This window comes from Pantherophis guttatus, chromosome 6 (genome assembly GCF_059756535.1).
Source record: "Pantherophis guttatus breed Tessera chromosome 6, ASM5975653v1, whole genome shotgun sequence".
In the NCBI taxonomy this organism is placed as follows: domain Eukaryota; kingdom Metazoa; phylum Chordata; class Lepidosauria; order Squamata; family Colubridae; genus Pantherophis; species Pantherophis guttatus.
Window position 1 is genome coordinate 13474872 of NC_142068.1, and position 25649 is coordinate 13500520.

Genomic DNA, 25649 nt, shown 5'->3' on the forward strand with positions numbered 1-25649 from the left:
TACTGTATATACTCTCTAAGTCAGGGGTGTCAAACTGGATTTTTTTGAGGGCTGGATCAGCATTGTAGTTCTCCGCGGGCTGGGAGGGTGGTGGGGAGGCGGGACAAATGTGTCCTACAGCATCCTACTGGCCAAAATGGGGTACGGGGGTCTGCGAATGGCTCACCTGTGCCTTGTTTTTACCCTCCATGGCCTCCTGCGGCTGTTTTCAGGCCTGCTTTTCGGCCATTTTTCAGCCTATTTTTGGGCCATTTTTGGCCCACAGAGTGCTGCAGAAGGCCATGGAGGGTGAAAACGAGGCACAGGGCCTCACACACAACCCGTTTTAGCCACCAGAGGCACCACAAGCCAGTCCTTTGATATTTCCAGCCCGGCCCCACAGGCTGGATTTAAGAACCTCACGGGTCGGATTCGGCCCACAGGCCTTGAGTTTGACACCCCAGCTCTAAGTAGTTTAGAGTCAGCATATTGCCCCTAATAATCTGGGTCCTCATTTTACTGACCTTGGAAGGATGGAAGGCTGAGTCAACCTGAGCCAGGTCAGGATCGAACTCCTGGCAGTGGGCAGAGTCAGCTTGCAATACTGCATTCTAACCATCGCGCCATCATGGCTCCATCATCATGACACCAAATGTATCATAACACCACAAAGTTCTTGGTGTACTGGTGATGCTCAATTGGGTAATACAACATGAGCAAGCAAACAACCCAGCTCAGCCCCAACAACCCACTTCAACCCCAAGCTACAGATACTGTCTTCTCTTGGAGACAATATTTGTGACCAAGGAGAAATGCCTGAAATTTGGGGAGGATGTGGTAAGGACACTTACAAAATGGCTACCAGGATTGACATGTAACAAGATGTAACACTAGATTAACAGTATTGGAAAGAACGTATAGGTCATCTAGTCCAACTCCCTGCCCAAGCATGAGACCCCACACCATTTCTGACAAATGGCAGTCCAATCTCTTCTTGAAAGTCTCTTCTGAAGCTCTCACAACTTCTGAGGGCAAGCTGTTCCATTGGTTAATTGTTCTCATTGTCAGAAAATTTCTCCTTATTTTTAGCTTGAATCTCTCCATTATTCCTTGTCTGCCCTTCAGGTCCTTGGAAAAAAGCTTTACCCCTTCCTCTCTGTGGCAGCCCCTCAAATATTGGAAGACAGCTATCATATCTCCCCTGCTCCTTCTCTTCACCAAACTAGCCATGCCCAGTTCCTGTAACCGTTCTTCATATGTTTTAGTCTCCAGTCCCCTAATCATCCTAGTTGCTCTCCTCTGCACTTTTTCTAGAGTCTCCACATCTTTTTTTATAGTGTGGTGACCAAAACTGGTACAGTATTCTAGATGTGATCTTACTTTATAGAGTGGTATTAGTACCACTTGATCTTGATTGTATCCCACGGCTAATGCAATTTAGGATTGCATTGGCTTTTTTTGGCTGCCGCTGCACACTGCTGGCTCATATTTAGCTGGTTGTCCACTAAGACTCCAAGATCCCTCTCACAGTTACTGCTATTAAGCCTGGTTTTGCTCAGTCTATATGTGTACCAGTGGTGGGTTTCAATTTTTTTTACTACCGGTTCTGTGGGAGTGGTGTGGCTTGGTGGGCATGGCGTGGCTTGGTGGGCGTGGTAGAGGAAGGATACTGCAAAATCTCCATTCCCACCCCACTCCAGGGGAAGGATACTGCAAAATCCCCATTCCCTCCCACTCCTGGGCGAAGGATATTGCAAAATCTCCAATCCACCCCATTCTGGTGTGTGTGTGTGTGTGTGTGTGTGTGTGTGTGTTAAATGGAGGCCAAGAGCCATGTGAAATGAGTTTGAGGGTGGAATATGGCCATAGGGCTGCAAGCTGCCCACCTGTGAATTATAACTTGCTGCATTTAGCCACTGTACCCTGAGACATAAGAAAATAAGATCCCTGTCAGAAGATGTTAACTGCTATCCATTCCTGGTCTTTCTGGGAAGGGCACATTGCTAAGGGCTCGTATACCATTAATGGGGGGGAAATTCAAGATAAGTAGAGGCTCTTCTGAAATCCACACCATGTCTAGTTCTCCCTTCTTGCATTTTTCATCGCTTAAGTGCCCCTCCTGAGGGGCACTGAAGCCATGAAAAATGCAAGAAGGAAGAACTGCAATGGGTTGCGTGCTGTAGGTCAGAGGCAGAGCTCAGAAACGGTAAATCCCACCATTTCACTTTCTCTCCAAGGCAAACTTTTAAAATCTCTCTTTCTCCTACTTTTTCATTTACAGCACCTGCGAGTTTTGATACATGTGCATATAAATAAAAATTTAACTCAGCCTGCATGGCCATATATAACAGGTATTGGCAGGTTAAAGAATATCCTTTGGGATGTAAAAATGAAGAGAAAGAAAGAAAGAAAGAAAGAAAGAAAGAAAGAAAGAAAGAAAGAAAGAAAGAAAGAAAGAAAGAAAGAAAGAAAGAGGAAGGGAGGGAGCAAGGGAGGGAGGGAGGGAAGGAAGGAAGGAAGGAAAAAAAGAAGGCAATTTAACGTTCTCCACATGATTAATAGAACAAGGCAAAAGAAGGATTGAGACTAGATGTTTAAACTTCAATCGTCAAGCACCTGCCATGATGAACAAATTTATGAGAATTAGTTTGTGTCAAAAAAAGAATATACTATATGTGTATACATGTGCACCCACCCACACGAGGAGTCAAGAACAAATCATCAGCATAGATCATACAGATCTACGACTTAACAAAAACTTATCCTTTTAAATATAATTTGTTAGTTTGAAAAGATGCTACCAAAAGGTGCTACTGGAGTTGTGTAACACAAGAGGATCTCTCTCTTCACTCAGCATGCTAAATAAAACAACAATAATTTAACAACTTATTAAACTTATGCACTCCAACGACTCTGGATGACTTCTAAATCATTAAAAACATTGAAAAATGAGTAAATTATAATCACCCAAACACAATTACTATGTTTAGGCACATACAGTAGTGGCCAAAGTTGTGGAAACCTTTTGGGAAAAGTGTATTTTCTAAAACTAGCTAATAACACCGCTTTTTTTTTTTTTGAGTAGTACCATACAATTATATATCAATGGAAAGATAATTGAATCAAGAATATATTGCAATAACTTTTATGAAGGATTTGCTATTAGAATAGCAGTTACAGTATAAAGAAGAAAAGTGAAACACGTAGAAAAAATGAGATATACAAAAATTATCACGTCAGTTAATACTTAGTTGGATAACCTTTAGCATGAATTATGGCCTTGCAACATCTTCCCATGGAGTGAACCAAGTCTTTTAGCTCTGCAGCTGTTATAATGTGAAACCAAGATTGAATGATTACTTCTATTAACTGGGTTTTATTGCTGGGTCGCTTCTGACTAACAAATTTCTTTTGTCCGCTCCATAGATTTTCAATTGGGTTAAGGTCTGGGCTATTCCCAGGCCATTCCAGCAGAGGATAATGATTATCTTGAAACTCTCCCCCCTCAAAAAAGTGGTATTATTAGCCATCAAACCTCAAAAATATACTTTTCCCAAGTGGTTTCCACAATTTCGGCCACTACTGTACACAGGGAGACATAGAGAAACTAAACCAAGTTCATATTTAATAGGTTCTGCTAACCTTCTCTGTGTAGTGGTTAAAAATGAAGGGCGGGTTCAAACTAAAAAGATATTTGATGGCCACATTCACACAATATGTTGAGATAATGTTAAAACCTAAGCTTAGTCTACTGTATTGTGGGAATCAGCCTCTTGGTTTTATTCATTGAAGGCTGTTTCAACTTGATTAAAATTGAACTCATGGAGGAAAGTTAGGTCTCACCTGTTCTGGTCCAGCCTCAGAGTTCTACATTGAAAACATAATCAGGATGTAATTAGAGCAGTGACACTTTGGAGGCAGTAGTGGTATTCAGCCGGTTCTATCCGGTTTGGGCAAATCAGTAGCAGTGGCTGAAGGAGTTCCTGCGCGTGCGCAGAAGTGTTTTGCGAACTGGTAGCGAAGGTAAGTCAATACCTCCTCTGATTGGAGGAGAACCAGGAAGAAAGGAGGAGGTTTTGCTACCACAAACAATGTCTCATTGGTTTGTTGTGGAGCAGAGAATTTGGAACCGTATATGGGATTTTATCAGGCTACCATATCTGGGATGCCAAAAACTAGGCAGGTGCTAGATGATGAAACAGAGACAGAAAACTCTACCCCTCTGCTGCCATCTAGTGTTTATTCCAGGTTTTGCCTCTCAGATAAGGTAGGCAAATGTCATCATTATGCAAACTGCAGTATGGGTTGATCCCACATAATGCATCACCGACAAGTAAATCGTGCCAATATCTTGATCCTGCTGTGGCTTGGGGAAGTCACTGGCAAGATTTGAACTCGATAATCATGTATATAAAAATTCCTTGTCATGCAACGCTCTGAAATTGTATTCAGCTGCTGAAAATGTTTGAAGTTGAATTACTGTACAAATCTTCCCAATCGATGTAAAGAGACTGACTGAGTGGTAGAGAAAAAATTGAACCTATATACTTATCTAACGTGAAGAAATGTAGACCTGGCCATGGGAATGAAGAAAGAATGAGAAAACTGTTAAAGAGTAAATATGAAGAACGGTTGCAGGAACTGGGTATGTTTAGTTTAATGAAAAGAAGGACTAGGGGAGACATGATAGCAGTGTTCCAATATCTCAGGGGTTGCCACAAAGAAGAGGGAGTGAAGCTGTTCTCCAAAGCACCTGAAGGCAGGACAAAAAGCAATGGGTGAAAACTAATCAAGGAGAGAAGCAACTTAGAACTAAGGAGAAATTTCCTGACAGTTAGAACAATTAATAAGTGGAACAACTTGCCTGCAGAAGTTGTGAATGCTCCAACACTGGAAATTTTTAAGAAGATGTTGGATAACCATTTGTCTGAAGTGGTGTAGGGTTTCCTGCCTGGGCAGAGGGTTGGACTAGAAGACCTCCAAGGTCCCTGTTCCTGTTATTCTATTCTAGTCAGAAAAGATCCTGAGAAAGTCCTGAGAAAGAGGAAAGTATGATAAAAAAAAAATTCAGAATAAACCTTCCCTGCTTTTATTTCCTATACCCAAAGAAACCTTGATAAGCTTTTAAGAGATTGTTATTCTACCCTACAATAATAATAATAATAATTTAACAATTTAGTTTTTACTGATTTTATTTTTACGATTGTTCTGTTTATTAGTTTTACGGTTGCTACGAGCCTCCCAGAGTTGCTTAAGATGGAAGTTCATATAATTCTTTTAAGTAAGTAAATAAATAAAAATAAATATATTCAGAATCCCTTCTGCTTCTGTTTCTTGACCTCTCCTCACTCAAAGGGCTCAGTTTAGAGTCTTTCAGGAATAAAAAAAAAATAGCTCCTATCTACTTTTTTTGGTTTTATAAATATTTCATGCAGTCTGCTAAGTGTGACTTAATATAATGGCTGAATTTATGCAACAATGCTATACCCATATTATGAGTTAACATGATGGTCTAGTTCAGGGGTATCAAACTCAATTTCATTGAGGGCCACAACAGGGTTGTGGTTGACCTCAGGGGACCGGGTGGACGTAGCCAACTGAATGGATGTCGCTCGATGTCGCTCATGTTGGGGGACACCTGTGGTGGCCTGGGTGGGATTGGGGGATCCATTGTCTCCAGCATGTGCTCAGTGGGTAGGGAGCCCCTCACAGGCTCCAGGGCAGCCATGCGAATCTAAGGCTGACTGTGTTCCAGCCTGGATGGCTGCCACCAAATTGTAGATCAGCACCCAGCTGGCCTGAGCTGCAGCCGAGGCGCCAGAGGCTGGTTCTTCATTGTTTCCAGGGCAGCCCCAGGAGCCAGATCTAACCACATCGTGGGATGAATTTGGCCCGCAGGCCTTGAGTTTGATACCCTTGGTCTAGTTGATGTGAGCCAGTTTGGTGTCCTGGTTAAGGTACCACATTAGAAACCAGGAGACTGTGAGTTCTAGTCCCATTTTAGACAAAAAGCCAGCTGGGTGACCTTGAATCAGCTATAGGGAGGAGGCAATAGCAAATCAGTAAGAAAATGGCAGGGACTTGTCGAGGCAGTCGCCAGCACTGACTTGAAGAAATTTGTGTAAACCAAGTCAGGTAAACTTGAATAGATGAGTTATGCAGAACTGATAACTTTTCAAGGCATGAAGGTAAGTATGGAGATCCAAGCCAACCAACAATGAAAAAGAGACCACATATATTGAATAAAATAAAATAGAATAACAGAGTTGGAAGGGACCTTGAAGGTCTTTTAATCCAAACCCCTGCCCAGACAGGAAACCCTACACCACTTCAGACAAATGGTTATCCAACATCTTCTTAAAAATTTCCAGTGTTGGAGCATTCACAACTTCTGCAGGCAAGTTGTTCCACTTATTAATTGTTCTAACTGTCAGGAAATTTCTCCTTAGTTCTAAATTGCTTCTCTCCTTGATTAGTTTCCACCCATGGCTTCTTGTTCTACCATCTATTCATCTATTGGATGAAACACAAATTATTAGAGAAACAATGTTGTTGTGTTAGCAAAGTTCTTTGCATAGCTTGCTTGTACCCACAATGGAACTTCGGTAAAGAAGAGATAGATACTGTATTGGGTAGTTGTGAAAAATTCTTCACTAGTCACACTTAATTTCAATCCTTATTTTTAGCCAGCACAGGCAATGGTGATTATAGCACCCAGAATCCAACTCTTCTGGAAAAATACTGTAGGATAATCAGTTGAGAGTATTAATTTCTCCAGCCACTTTATCCATGGATTTATAAACAACTTAACCTTACACAGTATATTAAAGGAAACAGGCTGGAAGGAAGGATTTAATTTTACATTACCTTTTACTTTCAGGGTAAGTCATAAAAAAGTATAAATCAAACTTAAATTCGTCCCATCTTCTGGCAGTATAAACATCTTCCTTATTTTGGATACAAAATCAAGACAGCTTGACATTTCAATGTGCTATTTTTTTCCCTGTAAAGCAATGTACTAGGGTTTTTTTAGATACCTTTTATTGCATTACAAATGCCAGACTCCAAGTACCTAACTCCATCGGAAAAAGCAATGCATTAGTTAAAGAAAGCAAGTTGCATTATAGATTGTGACAGCTATCATATCATCCATTGCTATATAATGGAAGGCGTTCTGTGGATTTTACTCCGTTAGTCGTTGCTGACTATAGGGGGCAGTGCTCATCTCCATTTCAAGGCCATTGAGCCAATGCTATCCGGAGACATTTCCGTGGTCATATGGCCAGCATGATGTCACAGAATGCTGTTACCTTCCCATTGAAGTGGTACTTATTTATCTACTCACATTTGCATGCTTTCGAACTGCTAGGTTGGCAAGAGGTGGGATGAGGATGGGAACTCAGCCCATCCCATGGCGCTCGGGTCTCGAACATGGGCTGCCATCTTTCCAGCTGACAAGCCCAGTGTCTTAACCACTGAGCCACTGCACCGCCCAATATAATATAATGAAAACAAGCATCTTATTCTTGCATAGGTGTTAAGCAATACAGGTTAAAGAAAAACGAAGAGCTAGAAAATGAATCAGATTTACTTCGACCAATAATTCTTGATTCCTTTCCTTCTATTCTACACATACTTAACACATCCTGCAAACTGCTTGACAAAAACATAAATGCGGAGTGGGGGAAAAAAAATCTGCTCATACATTTATACAATTGTATAAACATGAGTGTCCATTTTTTTAGCTATCTATCGTATGTAGACCAGGGTGGTATTTCTCTCTTTCTCTGAAGCTTCCTGGGATTGTGCTGTTGAAACTCAGCTGCAAGCCAACAAATAACAGAAGTACATTCCTTCCACCATTTTCAACCAGAAACTAAAGCAAATGCAGCTGTTAACTCCAATGTTTTTCAAAACAGAAATTCTCCTATCCATGTCCATGGGCACCACAATATTGCCACCTGGTTTTCTGTGGTCTTTACCATTAGGGGATGGGGACTAACTTGCCTGCTCCTATTTTATCGTAATCAAGAAATGGTACCAGAAATGGTATTCAGCCGGTTTGGACCAATTTGGGCGAACTGGTAGCAGCGACTTCAGGTGGTGATGTAATGCTTCTCCATCCAGACGTAATGCTGTCCTATTTAGGCATGTTTTTGAGGCCAGGCACATGCATGGAAGTCGTACGCATGAGCAAAGTGCATGCACAGAAGACCGGGTGCATGCGCAGAAGGCATGCGCACATGAGTGAAGTGAGCATTCACATGCGCAGTGAACCAGTGGCAACAATATGTGAAACCCACTCCTGAATGGTACCCAAAACTGGGACCAGAATTATAGGCAGAAAATAGTGATCTTGATTTACGGATCAAATTTACAGTAATACTTTGATTTTGCAAGTCGGAAGGGAGTATTTGTATTTTAGGATTGAAACTGTGGGGTCTTTGGTGTTCTCTGAGCTTGTGGGTTTTCTTTCACTGATCATGTTACCTAGTTTGGTAATGAAGCATTTGCAAGAAAACCCCCAAGCTCAGAGAGCTCCAAGGACCCCACAATTTTCAGTAGGTTTTGGTTTTGTTATTTTATCATTACCCTGATAAATGAAATGTACCTCTCATCAATTCCACCCGTTAATAGAAACACAGGCAGGGATTTGGGGCCAGGAACAATTGAACAGCTGTGCTTATTCCCAAGTAAGCCTCTACAGAATTGCAGCCTAGGTCTTGCCTAAATGTGTGTGTGTGTGTGTGTGTCTGTGTGTGTGTGCGCGCGCGTGCACACATGGGCATTCTTGATCGCTGGCAACTGCCTGGTCAAGTCCATGCAGCTTTTTTGGAAGCATTTTTAGAAGCTTGCCACTTCTTCCTACAGCTGAGAGAGAAGAATTGGCCCAAAGTCAGGCAGTTGGCTTTTGTCAGTGTATAAGAAATTAAGAGCTGGGATAGCCATAACAACAAGTCAGCCAATGGGAACTGTTTGGTGACCAGTGGTGGGATTCAGCCAGTTCGGGCTGGTTCAGGTGAACTGGTAGTTAAATTGCTGGCTGGCCCTGCCCCTTCCCACCCCGCCCCTTCCAGGAGTCCCCACATGCCCCATTTTGGCTCCGGGGCACGGGGGGCTCAGCGCCCCCTCCCCCGTGGCCCGATTTTACTCCCAGGCTTCAGGGAGGCCTCCTAGGTCCAAAACGGGGTGCAGGGGGTGGTGCCCCCCATGGCCTGTTTTCACTCCCAGGAGGCTTCAGGGAAGCCTCCTAGGCCCAAAATGGGGCACAGGGGGACAGTGCAATCCCCCCCCGTGGCCCATTTTTGCTCCTAGGAGACTTCAGGGAGGTCTCCTAGGCCCAAAATGGGGCACGGGGGTGGCCCAGTCCCCCCGTGGCCCGTTTTTGCTCCCAGGGGGGTACAGGAGGTTGAGTGCTGCCTGTCACACCCCCTAGCCACACCCACCATGGCCACGCCCACACAGCTGGTCATTAGGTCAGAGAACAGGTTGTTAAATTATTTGAATCCCACCACTGTTGGTGATTAAGAAACAGGATCTGTTGTGAGCCATGGGAAACGGCTCGGACCCTAGGCGTGGCATAGCTTAACTGGTCTGTATATAAGAGTTAATTTTGCTTCTGTGATTATAGCTTCTGTGATTCTGAGTTCTGGCAGTTCTGGCTTCTACTTCTGCTTCTACTTCTTGACCTTGCTACCACGTTGCAAGAGCTGCATGGGTATTGTATACATGCATCATGTTTTATATTATTGTATATAAAGAAGTTTCTTCTATAAATGAATCCTGCTAAATTATTTACTTCTGTGCTGGCTGGATTGCTACAGACTCTGACAGCTTGTGTTTAAGGCGGGCCTAGAATTGACTCTCTGTTTCTAGCTACTACATCAAACTGCCTCTCTTAAAAACTCCTTTCAAAATTGGTGCGTTCTCGTTAATTTTTATTTTCATAATATAAAATACAAATGAAAAAAAAAAGATAGTAGGGAAATGGGAGAGAGAAAAAGGGGGAATGGAATAAAAGAGTAAGATACAGCCTCAGCGTTTTACTTTTACCTACTTAGTATACATTTCTATAACCACAGACTTATCTAGGCAGCAAATCTCAAATCATTTTTTTCTTTCTCATGCACCAAGTCTAGAAGTGACTTCCAAGTACAAGTAGTCCTCATCTTACAGCCAGTTATTTAATGAGCATTCCAAGTTGCATGGCATCAAAAGCATTTTTCACACTTACAATTTTTGCAGAATCCCTATGATCAACATTTGGGTTCTTGGTAATTAGCATTGGTTTATGACAGTTGCGACATCCTAGGGTTATCTGATCATCATTTGTAACCTTCCCAGCTGGCTTTTGACAAGCAAAGTCAATGGAGGAAGCCAGATTCGCTTGATGACATGATTCACTTCACAACCATAATGATTTGCTTAACAACTGTGGCAAGAAAGTCATAAAATGGAGAAAAATTCACTTAAAAACTGCCTTACTTATCAACAGCTCAATTGTGGATGTATGTTGAGGACTACCTAGAAACAAAACTAGATCTATGCTTTCCTTTGAAAATTCCCTTCAAAATTATTTGAATTTATTGGCTCATATTAAAGCCTTTGTTCACACTAACTATGAATTTAAATCATCGTGGCCCCAGCTCTATGGCCCTATCTTAAGGAATAATCCCACCCTAACATCTTAATTCCACTATATGTACCCTCCAATACCTAAAGGTCTTCTCTTTTTCTCTCTTATTCGACCATATCCATGGAGCTATTTTTCAAATGATCTGTTTGGACCTACTTCTTTTACTGTCTTCAAATACTTCCTCAAAACCCAATGTTGACTCGCAAAGCATCCCTGGCCTGCTCTCGAGTTGCCTTGGGCAAGCGGGATGGGAAAACGGCAAAGCGGCACGGCAGCCAAAAACAAAAGCACATTCCAGACATATCTCTCTCAAGGCTGTCTCCCAGGGTTACTCACAGTGGCCGGAGGGGAGTGATTTCTACAACCCGTGAAATTGCTCCGTTGGTGAATGTGACTGATGACACACCCTGGGGGGAGTGGGGAAAGAGGGTCAAGTCTGGGCCATAAATAACGTGGGGTTAGAGTTGGTTTCACTTGAAACGTGCCGACATGAAGCTCCTAATGAGCCGAGGTGGCACAATGGTTAGAGTGCAGTACTGCAGCTACTTCAGCTGACTACTAATACAGCAGATCTGCGGATCAAATCTCACCGGCTCAAGGTTGACTCAGCCTTCCATCCTTCCGAGGTGGGTAAAATGAGGACCCAGATTGTTGGGGGCAATATGCTATTTAGTATACTGTCTTTGGTGTAAGCCGCCCAGAGTCCTCAGAGAGTGGGCGGCATAGCAATATGACTAATAAAATAATAAATAAATAATAAATAACTGGATTTCTTTTGAAGCTTGGCTCGAGGCTCCTGATTTAATTAGGACATCGTCAGAACCCTGGCACCCAATTTTTTTCAGAGGACACTTTTGCATTGAATGAAACACAAAACAATGTTGTTGCTTGGGCAAAGCTCTGTGAGTTCTAGTCCCATTTTTGACACAAAGCCAGCTGAGTGACCTTGAATCAGTTATTCACTCAGCTGAAGGAAGAAGACAATAGCAAACCCCTAAGAAAACTGCAGGGACTTATCCAGGTAATCACCAGGAGTCAACACTGACTTGAAGAAATTTGTGTGAACCAAGTCAGGTAAACTTGAATAGATGAGCTATGTAGAACTGTTAATTTTTCAAGACGTGAGTACAAGCATGGAGATCCAAGCCAACCAACAATAAAAAAGAGACCATATATATTGGATGAAACACAAATTATTACAGAAACAATATTGTTGTGTTAGCAAAGTTCTTTGTATAGCTTGCTTCTACCCACCATGAAAGTATGGTAAGGAAGAGCTGGAACTGTTTGGATAGTTGTGAAGAATTCCCCACCAGCCATGCTTAATTTAAATCCTTATCTTTAGCTAGCATGGGCAACGGAGATTATGGCACACGGAATCCAGCTGCTCTGGAAAAGTACTATAGAATAATCAGTTGAATGCATTACTTTCCCCAGTCACCTTATCTGTGGATTTACAAACAACTTAATCTTACGCAGTGCATTAAAAAGGAAGCAGACCGGAAGGATTTAATGTTAGAGCTTTGGTTTTTATTCCTTACTTGTCAATTTAGTATGCAAGGAAGCATCAACCTTGGCTATTCTTGAAAAGTGGAGTTGGGTCAGGTGTGGTTATTGCTTAGGGAGACGAACATGAAGAAGTTCCAGGAACAGTTCCTGGAAAACATGGCGACAGAAGGCAGAAACAGAACAGTTTTGTCTTGTTGCCAACAAAACTACCCAGAGTTGCCCAGAAATGAAATAAATCTCAAAAGTATCTCTTCCTTTAAATTTAGAAAGCAAATCCGTCATGCTTTCCAGTTTACCCTTGAATTGACTTTTGTTTCTTTCCCGAGTTGAATTTTGCATTACAAGTTTTTTTTCCTGATGGATGCCTGATCGCTTTTGTTCTGGTAAAGTGCCAGGTGTACAGATGCATGTTATCGATAAGTAAATAATACATATATAAAAGAACAAGTTTATCTTTCCCCATTTCACAATCTAGAAGATGACTTGTGTTGTGGAAACCATTGGAAAAAAGGTGAGGTTTATGCTCAAACAAAGCAGACAGAATGTCTTGTAATTTCTGAAAAAATTACACATTTCTCTGTAATATTTTCTCTTCTTCTTCCTCCTCCTCCTCCCTCTCTCTCTCTTCTTTCTTTGCAAGCCTTCCTAGCAAATTTTCCAAAGAAATGGAGGAGGCAAATGTGATTATATGCTTAGCAGGGATGGGGGAGAGTAAAATCAAGAAAGGCTGTGCTCTCTTCAATATGGCAGATTTTATGACTGCAACTCTCTTAGACAGGGACTTGCCTTCTTTTGTGAAGCTCTGTTGTGGCCCGTATGCAGCCTGTCCAGATGGCTGATTCCGACAGCGAGGAGGCTGGTGTGGTGCTGCACCAGCAGCCTGTGCAGCTGGCACTCGAGTCAGACAATGAGGAGGCTGGAGAAGATGTGGTGCCAGAGGCAGGAATTCAGCCAGGGCCTTCAGAACCTCCAGAAGCTCCCTTAAATGAAGAGGACGAAGAGGAGGAGCCTCTTCTCGATGCATGGGCGCGCAGAGCTGCCAAAAGGCAGGAGTGGCTCCTCAGGAGGAGGTCTCCTCGAGAGTAAGGCTTGGGGCTAATTGGCCACTCCCTTAGCCTATTTAAGGAGGAACGCCGACTGAAGCAATTTGCAGGGAACAACTTCGTTCACTCTCCTTCATGCCTTGATCTTAGTTCTTTGCAAATTGCTTCTGGGCTTTCTGCCAACCATAGTAAGATTAAGATTATTTATTCTTTGGATTCTTGTAGGCTGTTAAGAAAGTTAATTAATAGCCTTTGTTTGGAAAAAAAAACTTATTTAATTTAGTAAGGTTTGTACAGACTTTGTGTGTGCTGCGTTCTTTGGGATCTGTAGCTGGGGCAGAACAAGCTCTATGCTAACAGTAACAGGAGTTCAAAAAAGAAACTAAAGAGGAAAGTATATTAAGAATAGAATAACATAGTTGGAAGGGACCTCGTAAGTCATCTAGTCCAGCCCCCCTACCCACGCAGGAGACCTTACACCATTTCTGACAGATGGCAGTCCAGTCTCTTCTTGAAAGCTTCCAGTGATGAAGCTCCCAAGATTTCTTCTGCGGATGCTACAGCTTCAAGTGAAAGTTAGTACCTCAACATCTACGTGCCTCCATAGCTACACAATTCTACACAACCACATGTTCTTTATATAGGTATTTTGTGTGCACAGAATTCCATCACTGTCCTGTGGCACAGGTAATCCTTGATTTACAACCACTTGTTTAGAAATGGTTTGAAGTTACAGTGGCACTGAAACAGGTGACATACAGCCAGTCCTCATACTTACAACCATCGCAGCATCCCTACAGCCACAGGGTCAAAATTTGGCAACCAGCATGTATTAACAATGTTGCAGTGTCTCAAGGTCTTGTGATCACTGTTTGTGTCATTCCCAGCCAGCTTCTAACAAGCAAAATCAATGTGGAATGCTGGATTTGCTTAAGGACCTTATGATTCACTTAAAAACCATGGCAGAAAAGGTTGTAAAAATCGGGCACGACTCGCTTAGCAACAGACATTCTACTCCTAACTGTGGTAATAAGTCAAGGACTATCTGTAATAGGATTCTGGAAAGCGTATCAAGGCAACAAGATCTGATTACTATTTACAAAACAGGAATGGTTACAATGTCCACATATATTCCCAGAAATTTCAAATAATTTCCAAATGATAAAAGAGAAACTGTACAATGATTTTGTGTCTCTGTCTGTCTGTCCGTCCGTCCGTCCGTCCATCCATCCATCCATCCATCCATCCATCCATCCATCCATCCATCCATCCATCCATCATCTCTCTCTCTCTCTCTCTCTCTCTCCTCAAGGTTTTGTGATATACCAAAGAATAACACCCAGCATGGAATGGAAAGAATGGGTGCCCTCTGAGCCATCAGATATTGCAGAACTACAATTCTCAGCAACCCAGCCAGCATGGCCAATGGTGAGGACGATGTGAATGACAGCTTGTCATCCTCTAGCAAAGTGTAGACCCTGGTAGTATTAGAGCCAATGATAGTGAGAGAAGCTTGTCTTGATGGCTGTTTCAGGACCGCTGCTGAGATGCCATTTGTGGATGCTCTCCCCTTTCCTTATTGCATGCAGCACTCAATCATATCCATCCTGAAAATATAGATATGCAGATTCAGGGCCTAATCGAAATTTGGGGGCAGTGCCCAATCAGTCACTGGAAATGCTAGCAGGGATAAATTTTGATTTTCTGTCTAGCGGCTGCTACCGCCAATTAATTTCATCAGGGGATGCCGAGCAAGAAAACACTCTATCTCTTCTCCCTCCCTGTATTAAAACAGCTATAAATCTCTTTCAAGATGGTCTTTAGATCTCAAAGGTTCAGATAGATCTGTGTAAACTGAGCAAACATTTACCCTTCCTTCAGCAGAACAAATGGTATTTGCGCTTACTTGTCTCTTATCTCTTCCCACCCCATACTTTTTATCAAATATGCAAAATTTTAAACAGAATAAACCTCAAGGCTATGAAATATTTGGGAACACGGTCTCTCGTCAGCCAGATTCTTTATTTATAGAATGCCCCCCCTTTCTCGGTTCTTTGTTTTCCCAGCTGAAACCTCTTCCTCCCATCGAGAGTTTGTGGTAAGCCACACTAAAATTATCAGGATAAAAGGAAAAAAAAAACCTTACATAAGACAAAGTTAAACAATGTCTGAGGCTTTCCATTTGGCAGTCAACCTTCTGTTTTCATGACTGAAGCTGCACCGTTGACATTTCATGATTAACCCTTTGCCTTGTGTTATATAAACAGCTCTGCTCACAAGTGGGAGCGGAGGATGCGAAAGCAACAAGTGGGTTGACGTTAAATTTGGAAGAATTGTAATGCATTTTAAACAACCATCAGATGTAATAGGTGCAAGGAAGAATAACATTGGTAAATCTCCCATTTATGGTGAGCTACTTATGAAAATCTGAGAATTGACTCAGAATTACGGAGCCAATATGCCGTGTTGACTTCGTTATAAATTATGGAACGGAAAGAAAACAGTTCTTACGTACCGTGTTTATGGTTCTTAATGCCGTCCTCACACTTATTCTTACAATGATTATCGTAACAGCAATACGTTCGCATTGTTCTCTAAATTATACGTAGAGCAGACTCCAGTGCAATAAGATTCCCCTTAAAGGATCTATTAGTCATAACCTGTGAAATCAAGTTAGGGAAGATTGGTCCTAGTACAGCAATACTTTACTTAATGAAATTTTGATGAAAGCCATGCTTCTAATCGGCTACCCAGAATTGGGAACTTTTTACCTTAAACAACCTGTTTAAGGGAAAATTTCCAAAGAAGCAACAAACAGTCTTGTGACACCTATGAATGAACAAAGATATAGCTACACAATCGTTTGTGGATTATGGTCCAGTTCATTGGACTAGAAAAAGAGCTCATCTACATCCTGTACTCTGATGTAAGTACAAGTAGTCCTTGAGTTATGACCATAAGGGAGCCTGACCATCTCAGCTATAAAACTAGTCGGTCAGGTGATCGATCCAATTGTACAAATTTTGGAGGCAGCTGTTAAGAAAATCACTGCTGTGAAGCAAATCTGTGGTTGTTAAGCAAACGCCGTGGTCATTAAATGAACCAATGGGCACAGTTTTGCCCCAAACCGGAAATAAATGCTGGTTTCCAGCAAAACCATTATAAAAATGTAGTCATGTGACCATGGGACACTGCAAACAGCCATAAATGTGCCCCGGTTGCTGAGCAACCAAAATGTGGTCACATGACCACAGGGATGGGCCTCACTGTAAAAACTTCGAGTCTGGGTTGTAAATCAGGTCTGTCAGAACTTCAAGCAGTTGCTAAGTGACTGGTCATAAATTGAGGACCCCCTGCAGTAATTTATATTCAGGTAAGATCCCATTTTTAGAACCTAGCAGAATAAAAGATGCTTTTCTTTTCACTGGATCTCAATTGTTGTCCCCATTAATCCTCCTTTCCACAGGAAGAAAATATTTTCAATGCATCTTCCTACCCAAGATATCCTACTTCTTACTTGGCAGTTATGAAGTGCTCCAAATTAGGGTGACAATATTTGAGGGGCTGCCACAAAGAAGAGAGGAACAACCTGTTCTCCAAAGCACCAGAAGGCAGAACAAGAAGCAATGGATGGAAACTAACCAAGGAGAGAACCAACCTAGAACTAAGGAGAAATTTCCTGATAGTGAGAACAATTAATCAATGGAACGGCTTGCCTTCAGGAATTGTGGCTGCTCCATGATTCAAGGTTTTTAAGAACAGATTGGACAACCATGTGTCTGAAATGGGCAGGAGTCAGCAACCCGTGGCTCTGGAGCCGCATGTGGCTCTTTCATCCCTCTGCTGCGGTTCTCTGTCGTCGGTCGGCTCCACAATTAATAGGGCTTTCAGTTAGGACAGGTAGAGGAAAAAGGATGCCATGCTAGGAGGAGACTACGGTGTGGGAACCGGACTTCTGGTTGGCAGAGGAAAAAGGACAATGCGCTAGGAGGAGATTGTATGGTAGGGTAACTGGACTTCTGGCTGGCTCCAGAATTGAATGGGGGGCTTCCGGTTAGGACTGTTGTGGCTCTTTGAGTGTTTAAGGTTGCCGACCCCTGGTATAGGGTCTCCTGCTTGAGCAGGGGGTTGGACTAGAAGATCCCCAAGGTCCCTTCCAACTCTGTTATTCTGTTATTCAGATGAAGTGGGATGACATTTTCCAAAGACGTTCCAACATCCAACGTCAATGGAGATGCTTTATGAAGCTGAAAGGAATTAGTAGGCATCAAGTGGACATGCTCCCATCGTTGCCACACAATACTGAATTTAGGAGGGTGAGATTGTAAATAGTCTTAAAAATATGCTACTATATCCCTTAACCCTCTTAAGTTCTACTACCCTTTTGGTTTTCTTTCCCTTGCTGAAAAATAATAAACAACAAGAAAGATTTAAGTTTGCTGCCTCAGTTCCAAAGAAGCTGACGAATCCATACGAATACGGATTGCGTGACATAGCCCATCTTGTGACAGCTGGACAGTCATTTCTTAATGCAAAAATCATGCATTGAATAGAATTCAGAGCCTGGATAGCTCAGCAGACAAGGCACTGTAATTTAACACCAGCTGTCTGCAATTAAAGTAAGTTCGAATCTCGCCAGGCTCAAGGTTGACTCAGCCTTCCATCCTTTCTAAGGTAGGTAAAATTGAGGACCCAGTTTGTGGGGGCAATAAGCTGACTTTGTATGAATATACAAAAGTATGAAGGCTATTGCTTAATGCAGTGTTAGCTGCCCTGAGTCTCCGGAGAAGGGCGGCATATAAATCAAATTTTAAAAAAAATGCAGGTGCTTGACTTCTTTTGTGTCCAGCAACTCATATTGTCTTATATTTCTCTTGAGAGTTGCAAGGGAGGCAAAGTTTGACAAAGTGCATTGTGTCTTCTTGAAAAGGAATGACAGTTGGACTGAAATTCGGAAAGTCAGTTTCCATTGTTGACCATGGGTTTGAAACCTTATGGGGAAGGAATGTGCTGTTTTGCCCAGACTGACCCCTGGCAATCAGATCAAATTCGTCCTTTTCCTTCATTCTGTCTTACTTGCAATACATAAAAAAATATCTGCTTAACTACCATCAGGATTGAATCCTTTGCTCAGCTATCAACTTCAGTGGTTGATCCTAGATGGGTCATAACATCCAGTCCAACCTACCTTAGAAGTTCCTGTGAAGATAAAATAGGGTGCAACCCATGAACTCCTGATGGGATCTGTGGCATCAAAATAAAATGGAACTTGTCCATCTAACATCTGTCTTCCTAAGTTTGGGGCTCTTCTGATCTGTTCGGACTACAACTCTCAGAATTCCCAGCCAGCCTCATGGTTGTTTTCCAATACATCTGGAGTAAATTGGATTAGAAAAGTTTGACCTGTGCTACTATCCTTAGAAACTACACACACAACTATAAAAGTAGTTCATTGACGGGAAGTCAATGACTTACAATCACAATTGGAATCAAACATTATGTTGCTAAGCAAGGCAGTTGTTATAAGTGAATTGTACCCAGGTTTATGACTTTTTTTTTTGCCATGGTTGTTAAGAGAATCATGCAGTCATTAAGAGAATCTGGCTTCCCTCATTGACTTTCCCTATCAGAAGCCAGCTGGGAAGGTCAGAAATGGCGATCACATGATCCAAAGATACAGCCATCACTGTGTCAACTTAAAGGGCATCCTTCGAAAACTTCACACAATGTAAATGCATGCCAGCACTTGAATTTTGATCGGGAGAATTTTGACCGGGAAGATGCTCTGTGACCGTGGTAAGGGTGAGGGCCACTTGTAAGTCACTTTTTTTCCAATGCTGTTGTAACTTTGGTTACAACCTACAAAACAAATGATTGTAGGTTGAGGATGATCTATAGTTAAGGATCCACTTTATCATCTACCTTTACCAGGTGACTCACCAAGCACTACCTCATTTTCGGATCATTTTTTAAAAAAACTTGAGGAGACAGGATCCTGCCTTCTTTACGGAAAACCAGTAAATCAATTTTGTAGTGCAAGTTCACACTTCCAAGGCTACTCCATTGGAGCCATGGCTCAAAAATATCACAAAGAAAAAGGGAGACCAAGAGGCAGAAGGTTTTGATTAAAACATATTTGGAAAGACCCCCTGACCTGCAGGAGGAATCATCTACTGCAGGGGTCTCCAACCTTAGCAACTTTAAGACTTGTGGACTTCAACTCCAAGAATTACTTTGCTGGCTGAGGAAGTCTGAAAGTTGAAGTCCAAAAGTCTTAAAATTGCCAAGGTTGGAGACCCCTGATCTACTGTATCTACCTAAATGGAAGACTAAATTTTTCCCATAAATATTTTATGGTTAGATTCACTGAAAATACAGTGTGGGAAGGAGGTGAGTTTCATCTCTTATTTTCCTGGTCACGATGGTGATATTCTAAAATTAGGGTTGTCTTCTTCTCACAAAATGTGATGCCTTTAGACCCAGTCAATTGCAGGGAGAAACTATTGATATCAAAGTTCTACTCCACATGATCAGACACAGTCTTTTCGATTGATGGCGAACGGATTTATAAGTCAAGTACTAAGATTGAAAACCAAAGGGGCTTAAGACCATGGTTAAAAGATCTTGCCTCTATCCAAGGCTGAACAGAGGAAGAAGGTGAGGAAGAGGATGACGGAAAGAAAGGAATGGATGGATGGTGAATGTAGTACTACCACATCCCATTCCTATCATCCCTTTTCAACTACCACATCTCATTCCTATCATCAGCTGATCAAAACCTGTCATTACACAAATTCTTCTTCTCCAACTGCAATCCAAATAACTAGGCCCCCCCAGCAAAATCATCAGGCTACCCTAAAATTCTTGTCCTCCGTTTAATTTTCCCATTTCAGGTGATATGACAAGATATGCAGGGGAGTAAGTAGATCAGCCACACACCTGGAATTTGAAGACTCTCAGTGGACTCCCCTCCTATCCCAGCCCCTTTGCTCCCATAAGTTCCTTCCACGTTCAGCTCCCAACCCAAACTCAAAACAAGGGTTTCTCCCCTGACGGAGGAGAAACTTCTCCAGGTGACCTCACCTTTGACCTATCCCCCAAAAACTCCTTAGAAAACGGAGAGTGTGTAACTAAGCTTCCCAAGCCACTAATTTCCTTGGCTCTCCATCCGACTCTACTCTTCCCCATGGCCTTCCCACAACCCAATTGGCCAAGATTAAGGGTTCCCGCATAGGACCTGCAGGAGAACCCTGGTTGACCACCAGAGGGCAGCCAGGAGACCCAGCACAGAAGTCTACCTTGGCCTCCAGCCCCAAATCGCGGCGCTCCAGCCCTCGGCAACCCCTACTCCAAGACGGAAGGGTCCCCCCTACACAAGCCACCACAAACCTCCCGAAATATTCATTTCACGACCCAGCGCCCACTGTCTCCGTGTTCCCCTCACGCCGTTCTCCACCCTTTCTGCTCGCTGGAGCCCGCGAGCCTTTGTTTTCCCCCACGCCGATCCTACCTCACAGACTTGGCACATCCTCGTTTCTTGGAAAAAGCCACACAAACACACACGGCGCGGAGGGAAAAAAAAAAGCAAAGGCGGCGGCGGCGGCGGCGGCGGCGTCTGGGGTGGGTGGGTAACACCTGAGCGCGATCCCCCAACCACCCTCAGTTTCCACCCCCGCGGAATTCTCTCTGCTCCGCCGCCAGCTGTTGATCGCGCTCCTGGTCCCGCTTTCCCGACCCTTTCCTGCCACTAACCCTCTTTAAACCGACATTCCACACACACACACACACACACCGCATTTAAAATGTCTGGAAGAGTTTGGAAGCACCATGGAGGGGCGGAAGGGGGGGGGTCGTGCGTTGCCTGGCTCCGACTCCCTTCCCCCCCCCTCAATGGGCTCTTGGAGGTTTCGAAGAAAATGTTGGCCAGGTATAAGGACTCTTGCGGGGGCTTGGACTAGAGGACCTCTGGAGTCCCTTCAGCCCTATGATTTCAACTGTGGTAACAGGTAGTCGAAATCGAAGCGAAGCAAGCCTTTTAAGCGGAATGCCCGCGCTTGCTTCAAGCAGCCTCAATTCGGTATGCCAACAACCCCTCCCCCCCTTCCTTTTCTAGCCTGTTGCTAGAAGGGAATTCTTTGGTCTGCAAATGCCTGATTTCCTCCTTGTTTTTGTTTTTGTTTTCCCTCAGCGTGCAACCGGGAGCCCTTGAATCTGAAAACTGGAAGAAAAGAGAAAAAGACATGGAAAATGAAGACTCGACTTGGAAAAATCAAGAGAGAAAAAGGCGTTTTTCCTGGAATACCTTTCCACTGTTGTTTTCCACTATTGTTATCAGTCTGCTCTGCTTCCCTCTCAGGGGAATCAATTGCTTAACGCATTGTAAGCCGCCCTGAGTCTCCGGAAAAGGGAGGCATATAAATCGAACCAATCAATCAATCAATCAATCAATCAATCAAATCAATAAATCAATAAATCAATAAATCAATAAATAGTAACAGAAGTTTGAAGGGAGCTTGGAGGTTGTCTAGTCCAACCCCCTACTCATGCAGGAGACCTGTACTAGGGATTCGAACTGCCCGGACCTTTCTGATCTACCACCTCAGTGTCTTTAATTAAGTATTGTACCTTAGGATTCCTGATGAACGTATCTTTTCTTTTATGTACACTGAGAGCCTATGCACCAAGACAAATTCCTTGTGTGTCCAATCACACTTGGCCAATATATAATTCTATTCTAGAAAAAGCAATTGCTACCCACCTGCCTTCCATTGAGGACCTGTATACTGCACGAGTCAAAAAGAGGGCTGTGAAAATATTTACAGACCCCTCGCATCCTGGACATAAAATGTTTCAACTCCTATCCTCAAAACGACGCTATAGAGCACTGCACACCAGAACAACTAGACACAAGGACAGTTTTTTCCAAAACGCCATCACTCTGCTAAACAAATAATTCCCTCAACACTGTCAAACTATTCACTAAGTCTGCATTACTATTAATCTTCTCATCTTTCCTATCGCCCATCTCCTCCCACTTATGATTGTATGACTGTATCCTTGTTGCTGGTATCCTTAAGATTTATATTGACCATTCCCTATAGGATTTGATTGCTTATTTATTCCCTATGACTATCATTAATTGTTGTACCTTATGATTCTTGATGAACGTATCTTTTTTTTTTTATGTACACTCAGAGCATATGCACCAAGACAAATTCCTTGTGTGTCCAATCACACTTGGCCAATAAAGAAGGTTTGTAGGCTAGAACAGAGGTCTTCAAACTTGGCAGCTTTAAGACTTGTGGACTTCAACTCCCAGAATTCTCCAGCCAGCTATGTTGGAGACCGCTGCAGTAGATGAGTCTTAAAGCTGCCAAGTTTGAAGACCTCTGCGCTAGACTATTCCAAAAGCATTCCTAGCTGCAAAGATCCTGAGAACCAGAGACGGCAGCAGAGAGATGAACAAAACTCCTTGGCTCTCTCCTGCCCACTAGTGGTTTGTGGGTTTTTTGCAGAGCAGGTATTATATTTACATTATTTTTCTTGCAGAGCAGGTACAGGAACTTCTTGATTTACAAGAAGTTCAAAGTGACGACGGCACTGAAAAAAGTGACTTAACACCATTTTTCACACTTAGGACCGTGGCCGCATCCCCATTGTCAGGTGATTTAGATTTGAAGATTTGACCACTGGTTCATATTTATGACCGTTGCTATGTGTCCCAAAATCACACAATCCCCTTTTGTGATCGTCTGACAAGCAAAGTTTTTTAATTTTTGGCTGTGCACCGCCCTGAGTCCAGCAGGAGAAGGGCGGTATAAAAATGTAATAAAATAAAATAATAAATAAAATAAAGTCAACGGGGAAGCCAGACTCACTTAACAACCGTGTTACTAACTTAACAACTGCAGCGATTCACATAATGAATGTGGCAAGAAAAGTAATAAAATGGGGGCAAAACTCACTTAACACATTTTCTCACTTAGTAGTACAAATTTTGGGCTGAATTGTGGTCGTAAGTCGAGGACTACCTGTATTATATTTGAAATCATAGGGCTGAAGGGATTTTAGAAGTCTTCTGGTCAAAGCCCCTGCAAAAGACCTTATACCTGTCCAATCTTTTCTTCGAAACCTCCAGTGATGGAGCACCCATATCCTTGGGAGGCAAGCTGTTCCATTGATTAATTATTCTCACTGTCAGGAAATTTCCCCTTAGTTCTACGTTCTTTTTAACCGGGGTCCACCTGTTGCTTCTTGTCATACCCTCAGGTGCTTTGAAAAATAAATTAACCCTCTCTTCTCTGTGACAGACCCTCAAGTACCAAAAGACAGCTATCACGTCATCCCTAAACTTTCTCTTTGCTATAATTTACATTATTATTATTTTTTTGCAGAGCAAGTACTTTTTTGGAGTATAAGACGAACCTACCTTTTTTGGTGAGGAAAAGAAGAAAAAGAAATCTCCCTCTGCCTCTGCCTCTGAGCAATTTTGCCTCGTTGCAGCAAACAGCAAACAGCCTGCTTTACTTTCATTTTCGTTTTCAGCATAGCTTGATTAGCACAAGGAAAAAAAAATCTGCTCCAGCAATTTACCTCTTTGCAGCAAGCAGCAGAGCCTGCGCAAAACACCTGAGAGCAAATCAGCTGAGAGTCGGGAGGCCGATCCAATCAACTTGTGCTAATTAGGCTGTGCTGAAGCTGAAAGGAGCTGGTTTTTCTTGCTGCTTGCTGCAAGGAGGTAACTGCTGGGAGGCAGAGGCCAAAGGGTCAGGGCCAGTGGGTGGGTAGGGCTACATTCAGTGTATAAGACACATCTGAATTTTCACCCCTTTTTAGGGGGCGAAAAGGTGCATCTTATACTCCAAAAAATATGGTGTATTTAGACATCTACAAGTGAACCTCAGTGGAACCAAATAACAACCATCTTCCTAGAAGGAGTAAATTAATATTGACTCCTGCAGTGCCTCCTGGACTTTAATTTGATCCAGCTGTTTCATACTTTAACCTGTGACAGCCAATTTGGTCTAGTGGTTAAAGCACTAGGCTAGAAAATGAGAAACCGTGAGTTCTAGTCCCGCCTTTAGCCATGAAAGTTGGCTGGGTAACCTTGGGTCAGTCACTCTCAGCTCAACTCACCCCACAGAGGAGTTGTGGTGGTGGGGAAAATAGGAAGACGAAGGTGTGTTGGATATATTCATCACTTTGAGTTATTTGTAAAAATAATGAAACAACAACAACACCCCAGACTTAACAATTGTCGATAAGAAAGACAAAAAAAATCTGGATAGTGGATGTGGCAGTGCCTGGAAACAGCAGAAGAGAAGAGAAAGAATTGGAGAAGATAACAAAATACAAAGACCTACAAATAGAAATAGAACATCCGTGGCAAAGACAAGCAAAGGTAGTACCACTAGTAATAGGTGCCTTGAGGGCAATTCCAAAACAACTGGAGCACCACTTGAACACTAAAGGCATTGGCAAATTTGCCATCAGTCAATTGCAGAAGGCAGCTTTACTTGGAACAGCTTCCATCCTGCGATGATATTTGTAACACCGTCAAATACCCAAATCTGCCTATCCCAAGTCCTTGGTAAGGACACAATAGGTACACAAAAATGCCAAACCCAGTCTGAACATCTGGCTGACTGTGATAATCATCATCATCATCATCATCATCTTAATAATAATCTTAATAATAATAATAATAATAATAATAATAATAATAATAATAATAATATCTGGTGATGCACGGATTGAAGATAAGCAGCAAGAAAAAATCACAAAGTACCGGGACTTGCAAATTGAAGTTGAGCGACTGGGGGAAAAGAAATCGTGTGTTGTCCCAATTGTAATTGGAGCCCTTGGAGCAATACCCAAAGGGCTACCCTGCTATTTAGAAATTCTAAATTTGCCGGACTTGAACATTTTGACTCTACAAAAAACCACCTTACTCGGAACAGCTTACATCCTCCGACAATACCTTAACAGTTCCTAGGTCCTTGGTTAGGACTCGAGCTGCTGAGCTATTAACCAGTCTCAAAGGCTGTGAATCTCACTAAAGATTGACCAATAATAATAATAATAAATAATATCTTGTGGGACTTTTGAATACAGACGGATCGTCACTTGGAACACAACACGCCAGATATCACAGTTGTCGAAAACTGAAACGTACAATTTATTGACATTGTGGTACCAGGAGATGCCAGAGCCGAAGAAAAAAAACTGGAAAAAATCATGAAATATCGCGACCTGGCCATCAAAACTACACGGCTATGGATGAAACATGTAACAGTGAAACCCACTGTCATCGGGGCACTTGGTACCATGTCTAAGAATTTTATAAGATACATCAACAAATTGCAGCTACCTGCAATAACACCAGCGGAACTGCAAAAAACTGCGCTACTTGGAACATCGTACATCTTAAGAAGGTACTTGGTTGATACCTGGGACGCTGGCAGAAACCCGTTATCAACCAT

General features: G+C 42.6%; 1 protein-coding gene across 2 annotated transcripts in view; it reads right to left on the bottom strand.

Annotated features, from left to right (window-relative positions):
- Window positions 1-20905, bottom strand: part of KCNMB2 (potassium calcium-activated channel subfamily M regulatory beta subunit 2) — a 330212-nt gene extending 309307 nt beyond the window's left edge. For both annotated transcript variants that reach the window (XM_087872502.1, XM_034438944.2), the window contains exon 1: window positions 20678-20905. The gene's annotated coding sequence lies outside the window, so the exon portion shown is untranslated. The remainder of the gene's footprint in view (window positions 1-20677) is intronic.
- Window positions 20906-25649: the final 4744 nt, after the last annotated feature.